Source organism: Cervus canadensis, chromosome 13 (assembly GCF_019320065.1).
Source record: "Cervus canadensis isolate Bull #8, Minnesota chromosome 13, ASM1932006v1, whole genome shotgun sequence".
Classification (NCBI taxonomy): Eukaryota; Metazoa; Chordata; class Mammalia; order Artiodactyla; family Cervidae; genus Cervus; species Cervus canadensis.
The window spans coordinates 75,571,555-75,589,901 of record NC_057398.1 but is presented as its reverse complement, the minus strand read 5'-3'; the positions used below and the strand labels follow the sequence as shown (position 1 = coordinate 75,589,901).

At 43.4% G+C, this 18,347-nt stretch overlaps 1 long non-coding RNA gene across 6 annotated transcripts in view; it reads left to right on the top strand.

The window, feature by feature from the left end:
* Nucleotides 1-318: 318 nt before the first annotated feature.
* LOC122452435 overlaps nucleotides 319-18,347 on the top strand; it is a 36,184-nt gene continuing 18,155 nt past the window's right edge. Inside the window, exons 1-5 of one of the 6 annotated variants that reach the window (XR_006272693.1) lie at nucleotides 319-407; nucleotides 597-758; nucleotides 4,813-4,876; nucleotides 6,120-6,174; nucleotides 12,755-12,895. This is a non-coding gene — a long non-coding RNA (uncharacterized LOC122452435). Of the gene's footprint in view, nucleotides 408-514; nucleotides 759-4,812; nucleotides 4,877-6,119; nucleotides 6,175-6,574; nucleotides 7,584-8,714; nucleotides 8,806-12,754; nucleotides 12,896-18,347 lie in introns of those variants that run through there. The other 5 variants (XR_006272692.1, XR_006272691.1, XR_006272688.1 and 2 more) reach the window with 5 other exon arrangements.

Below are 18,347 nucleotides of genomic sequence, written 5' to 3'. Positions count from 1 at the left end.
CTGGAAAACCAAAAAACTGTGTGGCTCACTTTACTGTAATAGTTATTTTGTTGTGGTGGTCTATCTCCAAGATCTGCCTGACATGGAGAGCATACACTCATGCATCTGTGGTGTGACTAATTCACCATCAGATGTGGGGATAGGAAAGAAAGTTGCATCTTTTTAGGGAGGATCAGAATCTGGTTGAACTTCTAAATGTGCTGGATTTCCCCAGCTCCTCCTTTTGTTCTTGACTCTCAAGGGAAATGACTGAGCTTTGAACAGATTTGGGACTGGAGGATTATTCCAACTCAGAATAGCAGATCCTTGAACATGGGCCCTTGAGAGAGTCCTATGGAGTCTAAGCAATGTCCACTATGAAAAGAGTAATAAATAACTTCACCACTGGAACAAGAGTCCAGAAAACAGTAAGTTTATCCTGTACCAGAGCCAAGGAAAATGAGTTGCCGATTACACCCCAGAGGGAAGGGGTGGGCAATGCAAGCACAGACTGCGTCCTGTGGTAAGAGAGAGACTGGAGGCAGGAAGGGAGGAAAATCTGAATCTATAACCTTTCTTTTTATATAAACTAGACTCATAAGTTTTCTTTATTTCAGCTAGAACTCACATCACAGCTGCTCTATTTACTTACCTACCGGCCGCATTCCTTAGAACAAGTTTTGTTCAAAAGGAAACCAGGCAGACCTGGGAAAATATTTCCTCAGACAGCTCCTCAGCTCTGTTGTCTGAGGAGAACATCTGACCCACATGCCCTTCAAGTAAGTAAATACCATACCCCCTCCCCGAGCAGAGGAGGGTGCATGAAAAAGGTGGAGAAAATGGCAGGCTCCCGAGGCGGGCTCATGCTGGGCTTGTTCTAACTGACTTCCCTCAGGTCTGTGGAGTCCAGTGGTGAGCTGGTGAATGTTCAACAGCTGCTTCTTGTGCTGGGGGTTGGGGGCTGATTCGTAGTGTCTGCTGATTCCATGGCTCATTTGAAACTACCAGAATGAAGGCCCTGAACATGGAGTTGGGAAGGGATGTGCACTGATATTCCGTTTCATAGTGTTTCTACCATCAGATATGATAGATGTATGTAACCTCCAGAATGTAAGTAATCATAAAATGTGACAAGATAGTAAGTGATGAGTCTTTAGTATTTATTGCCTTTGTTTCTGTCTTGTTTTTTTTCTTTTTTGTTTGGTTGTGCTGCATGGCTCTTGGGATTCAAGTTCTCCAACCAGGGATTAAACCTGGGCCCCGGCAGTAAAAGAGCCAAGTCCTAACCACTGGCTGTCAGGAAATCCCCACCTTTGTTTTTTAATGTGACATAATTGTCATTTTTCATAATTTAACTTCAAATGATGTAGTATGCCTTTAAAAACCTGCTCACAAAGTTCTGGAAAACTGAGCATTCAGTCCTCGCAGGCCAGTGTGGGCTGCATGTAGGGCACTCCTGATGGGTTCCTTCTGTAACTTAGAGGCAGGGAATAAATGCACTGGTGTTAAAAGCCACTCGCACTAGACGCAAAGCCACATCACCAGGGGAAAGGCTTAGCGTGGGTCCTGGTTCCTTAAGGAGGTTCCGTCTTCAGAAGACAGGACAGACGACTACTTGTGTGGGAACAGAGGTTGAATAACACTGTGTGGGTTTTTTCTTGTTGTTCTACCCACTGTGAGCGCTTGGCACATGAGTCAGGGGTTCCACCTTACCCAGGCAGCGCCTAATTGTCTGTACTTTGGTTTGCATAGTTGAGATTGACAACTTCTAGTTTTATTCTCTTCAGATCCATGTGCTGTAAGTATCATTCTCTGGCTGGGGTTCCCCAGTACTATTTAGGTCTCAGACCTTTGCCGTTTTAGCTGGAGGATCCTGGAGTTTCTGTGGCTATGTGCTTTTCCTTGTAACTCTTTGGACCCTGCCTACAGGAGCTGGGATACAACTTGTCTCCCAGAGCTCTCCTGTGGGAAACCTTCATGCATAAGAGAAACCGCATTTTACTTGGCAGCTAGGGTCAAGGGAGGCTACACACCAACCGTAGCCTCTGTCCTGCCGTTATCCCCCCTCTCTCCTGCAGCATCAATTATTTCCTCTCCACTCAATCAAAACTAAATTCCTTATAAGACTTCTCTCCCTCCCTCTCTCTGTCCCTCTCTGCCTTTCTCTCTGCTTCAGGCCAGAAGCTACCGGGGGCAAAGGGCTGGTGATCAGCTTATCCTCCATGCTCACTCCTTCTGCATCTCATCTCCCCCTCTCTTACTAGGTTGCTCTGATCTCTAAGGCTGTTGCTCAACGAGAGGGAGGAGACGTAAGAAGCAAGAAAATTCTTACTTTAGTCACTCAGTCGTGTCCAACTTTTTGCGACCCCATGGACTATAGCCTGTGAGTCTTCTCCACCCATGGGATTTTCCAGGCAAGAGTACTGGATTACCGGCCAGGTCTCCGTATGAAGTTACCGGCCACCTTCCCTGCCCCGTTCCACTGTTTGGGTCCTACCAGTGAGCCGTCAGAGTAAGGGGCGTGCTGTGTAGTTCAGTCACAAAGTCGTGTCCAGCTCTTTGCAACGCTATGGACTGCAGCACACCAGGCTCCCCTGTCCTTCGCTATCTCCTAGAGTTTGCTCAAACTCATGTCCGTTGGGTCATTGATGTTATCTAACCATCTCATCCTCTGTCACCAAAGGGGCATGGACACCCTCCAATTTCTGTTTCTCTTAAGATCTGGCCAATCTTCCTGGGTTCCTGTGTATGTTTCTTGAGGCAACTTGAATAAGCCTCTTTTCCTTGCCTCCAAAAGTTCACCTAGGGAACTTTCCAAAACTAGACTTTCCTCTCATCAAATACTTCTCTGTAGGACTGCTCACTCCAACAACACCTGATTTCATCTCATTCAGTCCTGCCCTACAAAGCCGGGCCAAGGAACAACCAAGGGAGGCATCAAAACAGGAACTAAAACCTGAAACCAGCAACAACATGGGAAATTTCAGGACTCCAACAGACTAGTTGGAACCTCTTTGCCTAGTGTTTCCTGACTGTGCATGCTCAGTCATTCAGTCATGTCCAACTCTTTGTGACCCCATGGACTGTAGCCTGCCAGGCTCCTCTGTCCATGGGATTTTCCAGGCAAGAATACTGGAGTGGGTTGCCATTTCCTCCTCCAGGGGATCTTCCCCAGCCAGGCATCTCCTGTATCTCCTGCATTGGCAGGTGGGTTCTTTACCATTGAGCCACCATTACTCGATAGGAAGTAATTATGTTTAAATGACACTCCAGGGCGGGGGTCAGAACCTTCTGGAGGCTGGTGAAACAAGAGGAGCATGGATTCCCCCAGACCATCTTCCCAGAGGCATTCCTAAAAGGTACTTCATTTCCTGGGTTAGAGCAGATACCAAGCTCTTTCTTGGGACAAGTGTTAGTTTCTCCTTGCAGGCCAGAAGGGTGCTGTTTGCCCCTCAGACCCTTTTCTACTTCTTTATATTTCCTTCTTTTCCTTCCTCTTTTTGGTTGCATTAACCCCTAATTCTACTCCATGATCTTTAGCAGTTTTTGTCTTTTCTAGTCTTTCTGGATGGGAAGGTACTTTCCCTGACTGTCTATACCTAACTTTTTTGTTCTTGTTTGTTTACTATGGACATTTATCCATTTATTATCTTCTTGCTACTGTATTTTTGTTCCTTTGATGGTTTTAGCTTCTATTTGCCTTTATTTTTCATGTCATTTACTTTTTTACATAATAGGACTTTGTTTCCTTGTAAAATATTTAAGGTTTTGAAGGTTTGATTCTTAAGGATTTTTTTTTTCTATTTTATATTTTTCCAACTTCTGTTCCTGGCTTTAAATTTTTATTTTAATTTTCTCCTCTTCCTGTTTTTAAAATTTATATTTAGTTTGATGGTTTGTTTCTATCATAGCCAGCAAGAAGGGGGTGTAGGAATGATAGCATTAGGAAGAGGCCGCACAGTGCAAGGGGATAATGGGGAATCATTCTCCACTCCTTTTGGGCTGCTCTGCAGTCATCCTCAGGAGTTGCTGAAATGACTCCCCATTGTTCTGTAACTGACTTTTGTCTTGCTTCGGAGCATCCCAGCATCTTTTGAGCACTCTTCCTGGTATCTTAGGGTATCAGCTTTCTGCTTCATGCTTGACACCACAGTGCTTTAAAACCCAGGATGCTCTGCACTGGGGTACCACGTCCATGTTCCAAACAGGAGGAAGGGAGGAGGGCTCAAGTCTGTGAAAGAAGCACAGGCTTCCCCATGAATCCCCCACACTCTTCTGCTTGTGTCTCACTGGCTAGAACTATGCATCCCTAGCTCTAAAGGAGTCTTGGGTAGTGAGAATAATATAGAAGCCTCTAACCCTGTCAAAGTGTTTACTTTTTTTTTTTGTCTTGAAATAATGTCAAACTCAGGGAAAAGTTGCAAGCATGGTACAAAAACCTCTTTTCCCTGAACTGCTAAGAGTAAGTCACTGACTAATGCCCCAGAGCCCCTGAGAAATTTAATGTGTGTTTCCTACAAAAAAAAGTGGGGGGTGGTGGTGGTGGATATTCTCCTGCATATTGTATAACTACAATACAATCACAGAAATCAGAAAATTAACATTGGTATAGTACCATCTTTTAATCCCTAGGTATCGTTAATGTTTTGCTATTTGTCCCAAAAACTTTTATAGCACAATTACACAGTTTGGCATTACATGCTGCATTTAGTTGCTGCTTCTCTTTAGTCTCTTCCATCTGGACCAGTTCCTCAGCTTTTCCTTGACTTTCACAGCTTGGTCTCTTTTGAAGATTGTAGGTTAGTTATCTTGTTTCCTCCTGATTATTTTCAGGTTGTGCATCTTCAGCAGGAACGTCACAGGAGTGATCTGTGTTTTTTTCATTGCACCCTAACAGGTGAGGCTTGAATTCAGTTTGTCCTATTACTGAAGGGGCTTTCATTACTTATATTGGTGTCTGCTGGGCTTCTCCACTATGGCATTTTTCCTGTTTCCTTTGTAACTAAAAAGGTATTTTATGATTATTTTATGGGCAGTGCTTTGAAACACTCAGACAGCCCATTCTTCCTCAGACATTTAATTAATTTAGACCAGAAGTCAACAAACCCTTTGTGTAAAGGGCTAGGGATATTCAGTTCAGTTCGGTCCAGTTCAGTTGCTCAGTCATGTCCAACTCTTTGCGACCCCATGAACCACAGCATGCCAGGCCTCCCTGTCCATCACCAACTCCCAGAGTCCACCCAAACCCGTATCCATTGAGTCGGTGATGCCATCCAACCATCTCATCCTCCGTCGTCCCCTTCTCCTCTTGCCCTCAATCTCTTCCAGCATCAGGGTCTTTTCAAATGAGTCAGTTCTTCGCATCAGGTGGCCAAAGTTTATTACTATCTAGTAAATATTTTTACCAGGCCAGGAAGCCAAGTTGAGGATATTATGTAGGTACTTTCATAATGAGAGGAAAAAAAATTTCAACAACATTTTCACTGATGAAATTAAAAATATAATTATTGAGTACAATTTTTTTGTAGTGCAGATCTCCTAATGAAAATAGAATTCTCTGGGGAGTGGGGGGAAGTTAGACTTACTTGGGCTTCAAGGTCAGTGTTCGCAATTATCAAATTGGTTGCAAATGTTCCTCTGAAAAATCATTCTGAGCCTGGGGGCTGTACAAAATCAGTCAGTGGGCTGGATTTTGTCCACAGACCATAGTCTTCAGATTCACGGCTCTGCCTTTTGCTCAATGGGTTATAATCTGTTGCTAACGTGTATTTTGAAATTGAAATTTCCTCTTAGTTGACTGGTACAAGCACCTTTGAGCTGGCCTCTGTGTCCTTTTGCCATATCCCTGTCGTTCTTTGCACACTTCCTTGCCTTTGGCACAAGATGCCCTTTTGCACCAGCCTTGACAGTAGCCGTAGGTTCACAGAGCCCGCGTGTCTTTCGGCTGAGAAGGAGACTCAGAAACAGCTCCGGGTGCCAGGTGTGCTCGCTGCTCCTGGGATGTCCCCCTTGCCAGGCCCTCTTGGGGGACAGAGCTGGAGTATACACGTGTGTACCAGTGCTTCCAATCCCAGTGCATCACCACAGGGGTGTTCCTGCTCTTCCTCCCTTCCCCCACTTATACCTTCTTTTTCTAACAGAGAGAAACCTGGCTCCATTATCATTGAAACACTTCCTCAGCTGATCAGTGCCGCAGTAAGTCCCCACCTTCGCAGCCCTGCCGCCAGCCCTTCGCGTTACTGCTGCCCCCTTCACCTTGCTCAGGCTCTCTGATACCCTCCTTTGCACCATCCTTGGGTGGAGGTCTGGTCATCACGCCTGGGCTCCGATTCCCACGGCAAGCGGCCCTTTTACTTGGAACCTCTGCTCGCCTGTTTGGGTTGACAGCCCTTGATGGATGATGCTACTACCTTCCTACTGTTCACATCATGAACGTCTTCCTACACCTCTCCCCTTGGATTCCAACATCTTTTCTGGGCCGTCCCCACATGGATACCCTTCCCACTTTGCTTGGGCACTGACTCCCTGTATCAGCATTTGCCTTGCCTATGTGGATGTCTTGCTTCTCTGTTCTGGCTCTGACACCCCACAACAGGTCGTTGCTCTCCATGGATGCCTACCTTGCTCTGCCTTACCTAACAGCTTCAGGACTGAACCGTTCAGGAAGGGGAAGAAGTAAGATTGGTTTTAAAAACCTTTACATAGTTACTCAGATTTTTTTCTTATGATACAATAATAGCTAAGGTTCACAGTGTTTGCTGGATGCTGGGCATTGGCCTAAACACTGTATACTCAACCCAGGTAATTCTCACAGCCTCTAAAGGGGTTGTATAATTATAATCTCTAGTTCGTTAATGAGGAAATTGAGGCACAGAGAGGTTTATGTTCAATGTCACTGAGCTCATAAGTGATGGAACCAGGACTTGGGCAAATCAGTTCTAGAGTCCCTGCTATAAACCACCATGCTATTCCACACACCACAAGCAAAACTCTTCAGAGACAGTTAAGCTCCACTGTGAACTATTCCTGGTTTCATTCCTTTCCTAGTGTTTCCCAGAGAAAACACTACAGTCATTTGGTGTAAATTATTCCTATGCATGTGTTTATACTTTTATTATACATACAGTATAAATCTGTGTGCTTTTAAATTTTATGAATATTATAGTGAATACATTATCTTGCATATTTTGTATCTACATCATGATTTTGAGATTTATGTATATTGCATAGCTTTAGTTCATCCCTTGAAATTACAGTCCAGTACACTGTATGAATGGGCTTCTCTGGTGGCTCAGACTGTGAAGAATCCCGCTGCAATGCAAGAGACCTGGGCTCAACCCCTGGGTTGGGAAGATCTTCTGGAAGAAGGCATGGCACTCTCGTATTCTTGCTGGAGTGTCCATGGAGAATCCTATGGACAGAGGAGCCTGCTGGGCTACAGTCCATAGGGTCCCAAAGAGTCAGACACAACTGAGCGACTAAGCACAGCATAGCAGCATACAGCATATTGTATGAACATACTGCAAGTTATTCATCTAAATTGTGTTGGTGGACAGTTTAGGTTGTTCACAATTTTCCACTATTAAAAGTATTGCTGAAATAAATGTTTTTGTCTCCTTATGCAATTGTGTACATTTCTTTAGAATATGGGCTTAGCAGTGAAATAAGCTATGTGCATCTTCAACTATGCCTAATTATTTTTCCAAAATGGTTTCAGAAAAGCTAAACTGGTTTTACTAGTTTATATTCCAACTACGGGTTACCAAATTCACGTTTTTGTTTTTTTTTTTTTTTTTGCTTCCTTGCCAGTGTCTAGTATTGTCAGACTTTACAGTAGAACTGGGTCCCAGAACCCCAAATATTCGTGAATAGGTATCTCTTTCCATTTGTTTAGGTCCTCTGTAAGTTTCTCAGCAATGTTTTGCACTTTTGAGTTTAAAGGTCTTGTACACTTTTCATCAAATTCATCCCTGGACTGTATTTTTATACCAGTACAAACGGTATTTTAAAATTTCAGTTTCTATTTGTTTGATGCTCATATATAGAAATACATTTGATTTCAACCTTATATCACGCAGCTAACTGAATGGGATAGCTCCCAGTTGTTGAGCTAACTGAAAAATTCTGTAGCCTTTTCTTTTTTGGTAGATTCCCTAGTTTTGTGTACAGAATGTCATGTCATTTGAAAGTACAAACATTTTCACTTCCTTCTTTCCAATCTGTATGGGTCTTACTTCTTTTCTTTTTTTTTTCTTTATTGCATTGTCTAGGACCAAGTTGTCTTATAAAGTCATTACAACACCATATTGACTACCATAACACTGTTCAAAATACTACCTTGTTAACACTTTAATGTCGGTAGGATCTATAGGGCTTCCCCCTCACTCACTCTTGATATTGGTAATTTGTGTCTTCTCTATTATTTTTCTGATCAATCTGGCTAGAGATCTATCCATTTTATTGATCTTCTCCAGGATTCAGCTTTTGGTTCCATTGATTGTTCTTTGCTGTATTTTGATTTTCAATTTGTTTTCTAGTCTTTATCTCCTTTCTTCTGCTTTGGGTCTAATTTTTCTTTTTTTCCTAATTCTGTAAGGTAGAAGTTGAGGTTATTGATTGTAAATCTGTATAACTTTATAACATTAGTGTCTAGTTGTAAATTTTCCTCTAAACCTTGCTTTAACTACACTGCACATATTTTTATATGTCTTGTTTTCATTTTCATCCATATCAAGGTATCTTCTAAAGTCCCTTGCGGATATTTGCTTGAAAAATGAGGTGTTCTCAGAAGTGTTGCTGAGTTTACAAATACTTGGGAATTTTAAGGTATCTTTCTATTCTTAATACCTAATGTATTTCCTTTTTGGCCAGATATTTTTGTATTGCATTTTATTTTGTATGATTTGAACCACTTGAAATTTTTTGTGGCCCAAATTATCTGTCTTGGTAAATGTTCCATGGGCACTAGAAAGCAATATGTATTCTAATTTTGTATTACAAAATGTTCTCAAAATATCAGGCCAATTGGTTAATAGAGTTGTTTAAGTCTGCTATAGCCTCATTAATTTTTTTGTCTACTTGTTCTATCAATTACTGAAATGGGAATGTTGATTCCCAGTTGTAATTGTGGATTTGGCCATTTCTCTGTATGTTTCCATTAGTTTTTCTTTCATGTATTTTGAAGCTCTAGTATTAGGTACATAAATATTTTAAGATTATTGCTTCCTCTTGAGGTATCAACTCCTATATTACTACAAAATGACTCTGTTTATTCCTGGTGAAATTTCTTGTTCTGAAGCTTAATTTGTCTGATATTAGTATAGTCACTAGAGCTTTCTTTTGAAATAGTAACATGGTATACCATTTTCACCTTTTTTACTTGCAATCTGTCTTTGCCTTTATATTTAAATGGGTATCTTAGAAAATAATTGTCTTTTTAAAAAATCCAGTCTGACAATTTGCCTTTTGATTAGAGTGTTGAGATTAACTGCATTTTAATATGATTATTGACATGATTGGGCTTAAATCTATTATCTTGGTATTTGTTTTCTATTTGTCTCTTCTTGATTTCCTTTATCCTTTTTTTCCTGTCATTTTGTTCATTAATAATTTAATGATTTTACTTTTTCTCCTTTATTAGCTTATTAGCTACACTTTGTATTGTTCTTCCTTTTTGTTTTGGCTGTTCTGGGTCTTCATTGCTACACGTGGGCTTTCTCTGGTTGGGGTGAGTGGGGGCTACTCTCTGCTGTGGTGCACGGGCTTCTCATTGTGGTGGCTTTTCTTGCAGCACACAGGCCCTAAGTGCGGGGTCAGTCGTTGTGGTGCATTGGGCTTAGTTGCCTCACAGGATATGGAATCTTCCCAGGCCAGGGATCAACTCATGTACCCTGCACTGGCAGGTGGGTTCTTAACCACTGGACCACCAGGGAAGTCCTGTATCATTATTTTTGATGTTGCTTTAGGGTTTATAGTATGCATCTGTAATTTATATATATATGTGTGTGTGTGTGTGTGTGCATATTTTAGTAATTTTTATCTTTGTTCTAGAACACAGTTAAGTCATATGTAAATATTAATAATTTGATTTATTCTTGAACTGCTTCCAGACTTGGTTAAGCAGGTCTATAACAGTCTTTAGTATGAGGCTAATTTGGCCCCAACTATTGAGGCAATACCAGTCTGAGGACTCAACTCTGTGTCCCATGAGTTAGGACATCCTTCCCTTCTGGTGAATGGGAGCAAGAACCTACTTTCCTGAGTTGTGTTAGCAATGGGGATTGTTCTGCCTTCTCCTTCAAGTAGTTATTTCCCTAGCCTTGGGCAGTTTCCTCATATGCATGCACTGGTCAATACTCAGATTAAAACTTAAAGGAATCCTCTGCAGGTCTCTGAAACTCTCTGTGTGTAGCTCTTTCCTCTCCAGTTCTGCTTTGCAAAGTCTGGCCAACTTGAGCTTCCAAAACTGGACTCTAATCCTTAATTCAGGGACCATGTCATTTGTTTCTCTTCCCTCAAAAGTCATTATCCTATGCTGTCTGTTGTCCAAACTCTGAAAACCATTATTTGATATATTTTGTCAATTTTTTATTTTTTTTTATTTTTTTTTTTTTTATGTTTTTTTTTGTTTTTTTTTTTTAATTTTTTTATTAGTTGGAGGCTAATTACTTCACAACATTTCAGTGGGTTTTGTCATACATTGATATGAATCAGCCTTTGTCAATTTTTTAAAAGCTCTTTAAGGTGGGGAGGGGGGCACCAAGTCCAGTCCTTCTTACTCCTTTACAGACAGAAATGGAAGTCTTCATGGTCTTTACTTGCCTGGTTGTCCACAACCCCAAGTACTTAGAAAAAAATTTAAGGCAACAACACATATTTGCAGAAGCAGATTGACGAAATTCTAATACATTAGTACATAAATCCAACTTTACCACCACCATGACCCCCTCAATAGACGATGTTCCTGGGGATGACTCCTCCTATGGGGAGGATCAAGTAAAGTATGCAGCACGGGAGACAGTCTACGGTTAGTGAGAAATTTCTGCCCATTTTTCCACTCAGATCCTAACAGACTGTAGTAGTAATAGTCTGCTTACATTTACTATTACTATTGCATTTACAATATATAGTAAATGAGTGTAATGTTATAACTGAGGAAATCCTAAAATTGCTTAAAATGCAATAATATCTCCCATTTGAAAAACAAAACAAAAACCTCTCCCTCCATTCCTACTCCAGCTATTGTCCAGCTTCTCTGTTCTTTACAGATAAACTTTTGAAAGAGCTCTCTACACTTGCTCTATCTTCTCTCTCTCACATTCTGTCTCACCGTTTCACTGAAACGGTTCTTGTCCTCCACGCTGCAGACCAAGTAATTGTTCCACATTTCTTATCTTCTGTAGCTTCTCATTTGGACATAACTTATCATGCCCTCTTTCTTGAAACATTCCTTTCCTTTGGCCTTTGGGAAATCACTCTCATCACTCTTTTCCTCAGTTCAGTTCAGTTCAGTCGCTCAGTCGTGTCTGACTCTTTGTGACCCCATGGACTGCAGCACACCAGGCTTCCTACCTCACTGGCAACTCAGTCTCTTTTGCTAGTTCCTCCTCAGCTTCTGACTTTTTTTTTTAAATCCATACTTACTACCTAGATGATCCATCGAGTCTATTCATATATTGATGATTTACAACTTTACACCCCTATTTCTACCCCCATCCTGCATTTAACTATTCTCTTTAACTGTCTACATCTCTAAGAAAGCTGAGTGCCGAAGAATTGATGCTTTTGAACTGTGGTGTTGGAGAGGTCTCTTGAGAGTCCCTTGGACTACAAGGAGATCCAACCAGTCGATCCTAAAGGAAATAGGTCCTGAATATTCTTTGGAAGGACTCATGCTGAAGCTGAAACTCCAATACTTTGGCCACTTGATGTGAAGAGCTGATTCATTTGAAAAGACCCTGATGCTGGGAAAGATTGAAAGCAGGAAGAGAAGGGAATGACAGAGGATGAGATGGTTGGATGGCAATACTGACTCAATGGCCATGAGTCTGAGTGAACTCCAGAAGTTGGTGATGGACAGGGAGGCCTGGCATGCTGCAGTACATGGGGTCACAAAGAGTCCAGACACGACTGAGCGACTGAACTGACTGACTGACTGGATATTTAATAGGCATCATTAGACAAGTCTCGAACTAAACTTGATCTTTCCCCAAAAATCTATGTATCTTGTAGTCCTCAATAAATGGCATCACCACCCTACCATTCAGGAAGAAAAACGTGGGGGCTAGTCTTTGCTTCTGTCATATTCATATGTAATCCATCAGCAACTTCTATCAGCTCTACCTTCATGTACAATAATTTATTACCATCTCCACCAATACACTGTAGTCGAAACTGCCACCAAAATCTCCAACAGCTTCTTATTTCACATTGAGTAGACACAAAGTGTTTGCCATGGCTCACAAGGCCATTCGTGATTAACCATCCCTGCTACTTCTCTGACTTTGTCTCCTGCTCGCCGCCTCTCACTCTGATTCCACCGCTCTGACCTTCACACTCTCCTCTTGCTCCCCTGCACCTGCTACTTCCTCTTTGCAGAACGCTTTTCCCTCGGCTATCCCCGTGGCTCGCGCCATCACTTCATTTGGCTCTCTATTCAAATATGACCTTTTCAAAGAGGCTGAATTATCTCTTTTGCCTTACTCATCTTTAAACATTTGTAACCATTTGCCAAATTGTTGATTAAGTGTTATGCATTCCCTCCCACCCCAACTAGAACGTACCATGACAGCAGGACTGAGAATCACTGCTGCTGCTGAGTCGCTTCCGTCGTGTCCGACTCTGTGCGACCCCATAGACAGCAGCCCACCAGGCTCCACCATCCCTGGGATTCTCCAGGCAAGAACACTGGAGTGGGTTGCCATTGCCTTCTCCAATGCATGAAAGTGAAAAGTGAGAGTGAAGTCGCTCAGTCGTGTCCAACCCTCAGCGACCCCATGGACTGCAGCCCACCAGGCTCCTCTGTCCATGGGATTTTCCAGGCAGGAGTACTGGAGTGGGTTGCCATTTCCTTCTCCAGTGCAGGAAAGTGAGAAGTGAAAGTGAAATCGCTCAGTCATGTCCGACTCTTCGGGACCCCATGGACTGCAGCCCACCAGGCTCCTCCGTCCATGGGATTTTCCAGGCAGTACTGGAGTGGGTTGCCATTGCCTTCTCCAGAGAATCACTATCATTGGCTATATAATAAATTATGTTAAAAAACAAACAGCTGCTGAGGAGAGTGATTAACAGGCTCCAATGCATTAGAGAAGTCCAAACTGGTACGGACTGGGAAGTAACTATTGGATGGGCAGCTGGAAGGCCTAGCAATGCTGAGAACAGCTTGTGCAGGTTGCTGTTGGCTAGAGCCACCAGACTGCGGTGGGTTGGTGACATCCCTTCCTTCACAGCCTCCTGGTTCTCCCCTCAAACGCTCTACCTCAGCCTTCACAGCCCTGGTCCTGAGTCACGCAGTCGTGAGCGTGTGTGGGACATCCCCGTGGGGCGCCGTCGCCTCTGATCTCCCGCAGGGCAGTCTGGCAGAGGAGGGTCCAAGGAGCTCCCGATCAGATGGTGCGCGTGTGGAAAAATAGTCATTAAAAAACAACAGATGTGACAAAGAAAATCAGGACTGCACCTAAAGTCAGTGAACGCGTGCTGAAGGGACGCCTGGGAGAAGAGGCTGACTCCGGAAGGCAGGCAGGGACACCCCGCGGGCTGACTGGGGCAGGACGTCCAGAATTCACAGCCCGTCAGCCCTGCAGGGCCTAGGGCTCTGACCCCTTTGGAAACCACTCTCTTCTCTGACAGCGGAGGCTCTCTCTCCTCGGAGGCCTAGGGCAGGCAGGTTTCCCTGGGAGATGTACTCTGGTGCCCTGCAGTCAGGAAGATGGATGAGGAGGCAAGAGCTGCTCGGGGTCGCTGAGACCGGTGGGGCTGAGCAGGGAGAGAAATATGGCCACGACACAGCTTTGTGTGTAGGAAATGATGAAGGCCCAAAGGCAGGACCCTAGGGAGCACCAGGGTTAACAAGGGGAGTGCAAGAAGAAGGCAGAGAAGGGCTGTCAGAAAAAGACGGAGAAAACAAGAAATGTGAGGACAGTTTCACCCTGAGAGAGCGGACACCAACGGGGCCTGCTGAAAGCTCTAGAGAGGTGCTCGCTGTAAGATGTAGAAACGCTTTCTTTGGATTTGATCACTAGGAGATCCCTGAGGAAGTCAGAGAGAGCAGTATCAGTAGATAGGAAGAGGCAGAAAGCAGATTTCAATGGGCTGAGCAGCAAATGAAAAGTGAGGCAGGGGTACAAGGTCAGTGGGGTGTCTGGTTTAGTGAATAAAAACATAAAGTGCCCAGTTAAATGTAATTCATCTGAAATTTGAATTTCAGATGAACAATAAATAGTATTTTTAGTGTTACTATAATAAACCAATTATTTGTGGTTTATCTGAAATTCAAATTTAACTGGACATCTTGTATTCTGTGAGGCAATCCTAACAGAATGGCATGTGGGCTTCTCACTCAAGCAGTGTGGCCGGGAAAAAAGGAAGAGTGCCAGGGCCATAGCTGGAGGGGACCCAGGTCAGCGGAAAGTCGTGTCTAGGTGGGACTGTCTGACACGTAGAGCAGACAGCAACACTACCTGCGGTCTGTTCGTAGACTGAAGGGAAAAAGCTCGCGGTGGGAGAGGCTGAAAGACACAGTCGTGGCGGGGGTGGGGGGGCAGGGAGGGAATAACTGATTATGCGAATCATGGTCCTCTGGAACAAGAAATCACTTCTCACTGTAAGAGGCAGACAGTCCCTCCCCAGCCCTCCAACCCACAAAACAATTTTCCAACTTTAATTTGTAAGTGGCTTCCTGCTATTTTGAAACTATAGGACTGTGGGCCTCATATGGGATCTTGCTAGTAATTTTTTTTTCTTTTGTTCTCTCTTTTTCTTGGTGTTTTAATGGACCACCACAGCAGCAAACACTTTTCTAAACAGATTAATCCACTTTGTCAACTTCATTTCTCAAAATCCCATCACCAGAGCAAGTCATTTTTAGTGACTACCATTTCTATTTCCATTTCAGGACACAAGCCTGGGTTTCTGAAGCAAATGGATCAGATTAGTACTGTAACCCAGATCCTCATTCCTCTTTCTCTATTTTTAATCTCACTGAGAATGGTGACTTTGTCAAAGTCTTGATGATGAAAGAATGATATCGTTGGAGTCATCACATGATATACTCAACAGCTGGTTGACTTCCTGATTCCAGGAATCAATTATACCTGATTCCAGGGTCACATCTGGTTTGAAAAACTGGAAAACTGATGTCTTTTTGTTTATTTTTATTCATCTTCCTCTAAATCCTTAGATTTCTGCCAGATTGGTAGCCTTCATGACTCTTGTTTCTGTGCTTATGTGACAGAAAGAAAAAGCACCCCCCTTTCCTCAAATCCTAACCCTGAGTCTATCTGGTCTTAGCCCAGCCCACCAAGGCTAATTCTTCATGGGTTTTAGGCATGTGGGCCCCATAGCAACAGCAGCTCTGTGGCTTCCACTGCTCTTCCTAAGAATGTCCCTGGCTGCTGTTGGGATGTTAGCAATGTCCCTTCTTCACAAGGGTCTCTGAGACTTTTAATAAGAAAAAGAATTACAACATAGGGATATACAAATTCTTTTTTTCCCCAAATTACTTCTTCTATATTACCTTCAAAATAAGAGTTTACCAGCTTTGTGTTGAAGAAAGCACCAGTGGACTGTCCACAACACTGCTTGTTTTGTTTCTGATCAGCTCCAGGTGTCAGCAGAAACCATGATAAGTGGAGAGCAATTGCTTTGAACAGATATCCTCAAGATAACCCATAACTCTGCCTTTTGCTTCCTCTTTCTAAATATTCTAGTTGGAGATTGGTTGTCTTTGACACCTGGAATTCAAGACTGGTTGGGGATAGGTTATGTCTGGGACCTGATCTCAGATGAAATATCTCCACCCAGTTAATGAATAATTTAAAACTTTTTCTATGGTGCTTATCCCAAAAGGCAGATAAGTGCAGAGTGGGCTGGAGCTAAAGCTGGGGCCAGGACAGGACATGAAAGGGAAATTTCCTTATAGATCAAAATATTTGCAGGATTTCAAGCAAGCTGGGTACAAACAGGCCCCTCTGTTGACTGCCATCCTTTGCTAAGTTCACCAGGGCACCAGGGTGGCATGGCTCAGTTCAGGGGGGATGTCTCCTGGAATATGTGGCCTAAATCACCTTATCTGGAGGTCGAAGATCTCAGACTGTTCAAGCCAGAAAGGACTTTGATGTCCTGTAGCCCAGGAGCCGCCAGACTTTTAATTTCATGGTCTGTTAGGACTTGAGGGTGGGGGGAATAAAGTTGAAAATAACAGGCTGTCCATCTTTATTTTGCCAGTTGAGCAAATAAAATACTCATCTTCTGTCATCATTTCAGAGAAAGACACTTTAACATAAAAATATGAAAGACTCATTCTCTTACTCTTAACATAAAGAATATATCCCAATTCTTTCCTAGAAAGTCAGTGTCAAGCTTACAACATTACATAAATATATTAGGACACATATGTGTATGTGTGTGGATGCACATGAATCCAAATGCATACATATTTGTCATCATCCATCTTAGTTTTTCTCTATCACACAGACAGCTGTAGTGTGCTAACTGAATATATGAACTCTGGGGCCAGAACACCTAGCTCAGACTCAGGCTCCACTACTCATGGTCTGAAGAACCTCAGATGAATTACTTAGCTCCTCTAAGCCTTCGTTTTATCATCTATTAAGAAAAGGTATTTACACACTTTTCTGGAGTCATTATTAGGATTAAAAGAGCTAATATGTGAGAAACACTTGGCACAAATGAAACACCCAGTAAATAACAGTCATTATTATTATATTCCCACAGACAAGGAAGTCTTCATATACTGGCCTCTGGAAATGGCTGAGAGAGCAAATTCTTCCTCTTCCAGATAAGGAAAAACTGGCTCAGAGTAGACATGACTTGTCCCGCTAAGGTCCATGGCCAGTTACTGAACATATTATGTAACTTGAGTAGAACTCAAGTCTATTGACCAAGTCTGATGTATCTCTGAAGTTTCCTAGAATAAACTGAATTTGGCAAGTGGATGGAATCACTGGGCATTTATACAGTGTCTGGAGGGGTGGGCAGGGAGCTGGCACTTTAGTTCGGTGCAATGAAGTCAGTCGAGAGCCACCAGGAGGAAGTCTGGCCACTGCAGCCTTCCTTTCTCCTTCCTCCAGCCCCAGATAAAAGCAGGACTGGGTTCCAGCCCGGGGTGGGGTGGCGGAGTCCCCTGTGACGCTAGAGCAGGTGAGAGGCAGAGCACCTCCCCGTGCCCCCTCCTCCCACCCTTGGTCCTGCCTCGGGCCCCTTGCTGAGCCCCTCAGGTCCCAGCGCTCACAGCCCTGTTGGGGGCCCCCTTCCGCTGCAGGAGGGTCTGCTCTCCCATCACCAGTCACAGTGAGATGCCCTGAGACTCTGATTTGTTTTGGCTGTTGTGATTTGGGGGCTATTCCCTGTTTCCTAGGCCTTGGTGAGGGCCACTGGGTCAGGCAGGCTTGCACTCAGTGGTTAGTAACAGACCCATGTCAGTGAGGCTGCTTTTCGATTTCAAGAAGTCAGACTACCTGGGGCAGGCTCCTTCAGCCTCTCCGCTCCATCATCCTTTGCTTATGATTTTCATTCTCATGATCGCCTCCTGATCACACGTTCCAAGCAGGAACAAGAAAAGAGACAACGATAAAAAGGAAGGGGTGGGCTAATGTCAGAAAATCCAAACTTTCCCACAAAAGCTCCAGCAGCTTCTGCAGATGCCTCATTGGTCAGAGCTGGGTCACAACTCCTAGATGCAAGAGAGGCCAGGAACGGCCATGTTGACTCTGGGCAACAAACTATGATTTATTAGTAAGGCAAGAATGGATAGTGGGTGAGAAACGTTTTCTGCCAGGAAGGCATAACTAGAATAAAATTGAGCCTTTGTTTCTCTTTGTCTCTAAAGTCTACTTCATCAGGTCACATTTGAAGGAAGTCTTACGCCAGCTGCAGAAACCTGGAAGTTTATATGGGTTGTTACTGAAACCTCCATGCACATGTGATCACACAGACACCCAGTCAACCTTCTTTAAAAGTCTCCTTATACTTTCATCTGCCTCCTTCCAGTACTATTCCAATACCTCTTTCTTCCTAAACAAAGTCACACCTCCGACCTCCTCTCCTATGTTTCCATGTTTTCCCTCATTGGTCTCTGTGCCCTTTCTTGTGGAAATCTATTTGATCTCTGGGCTTTCACAAGTCTAGGG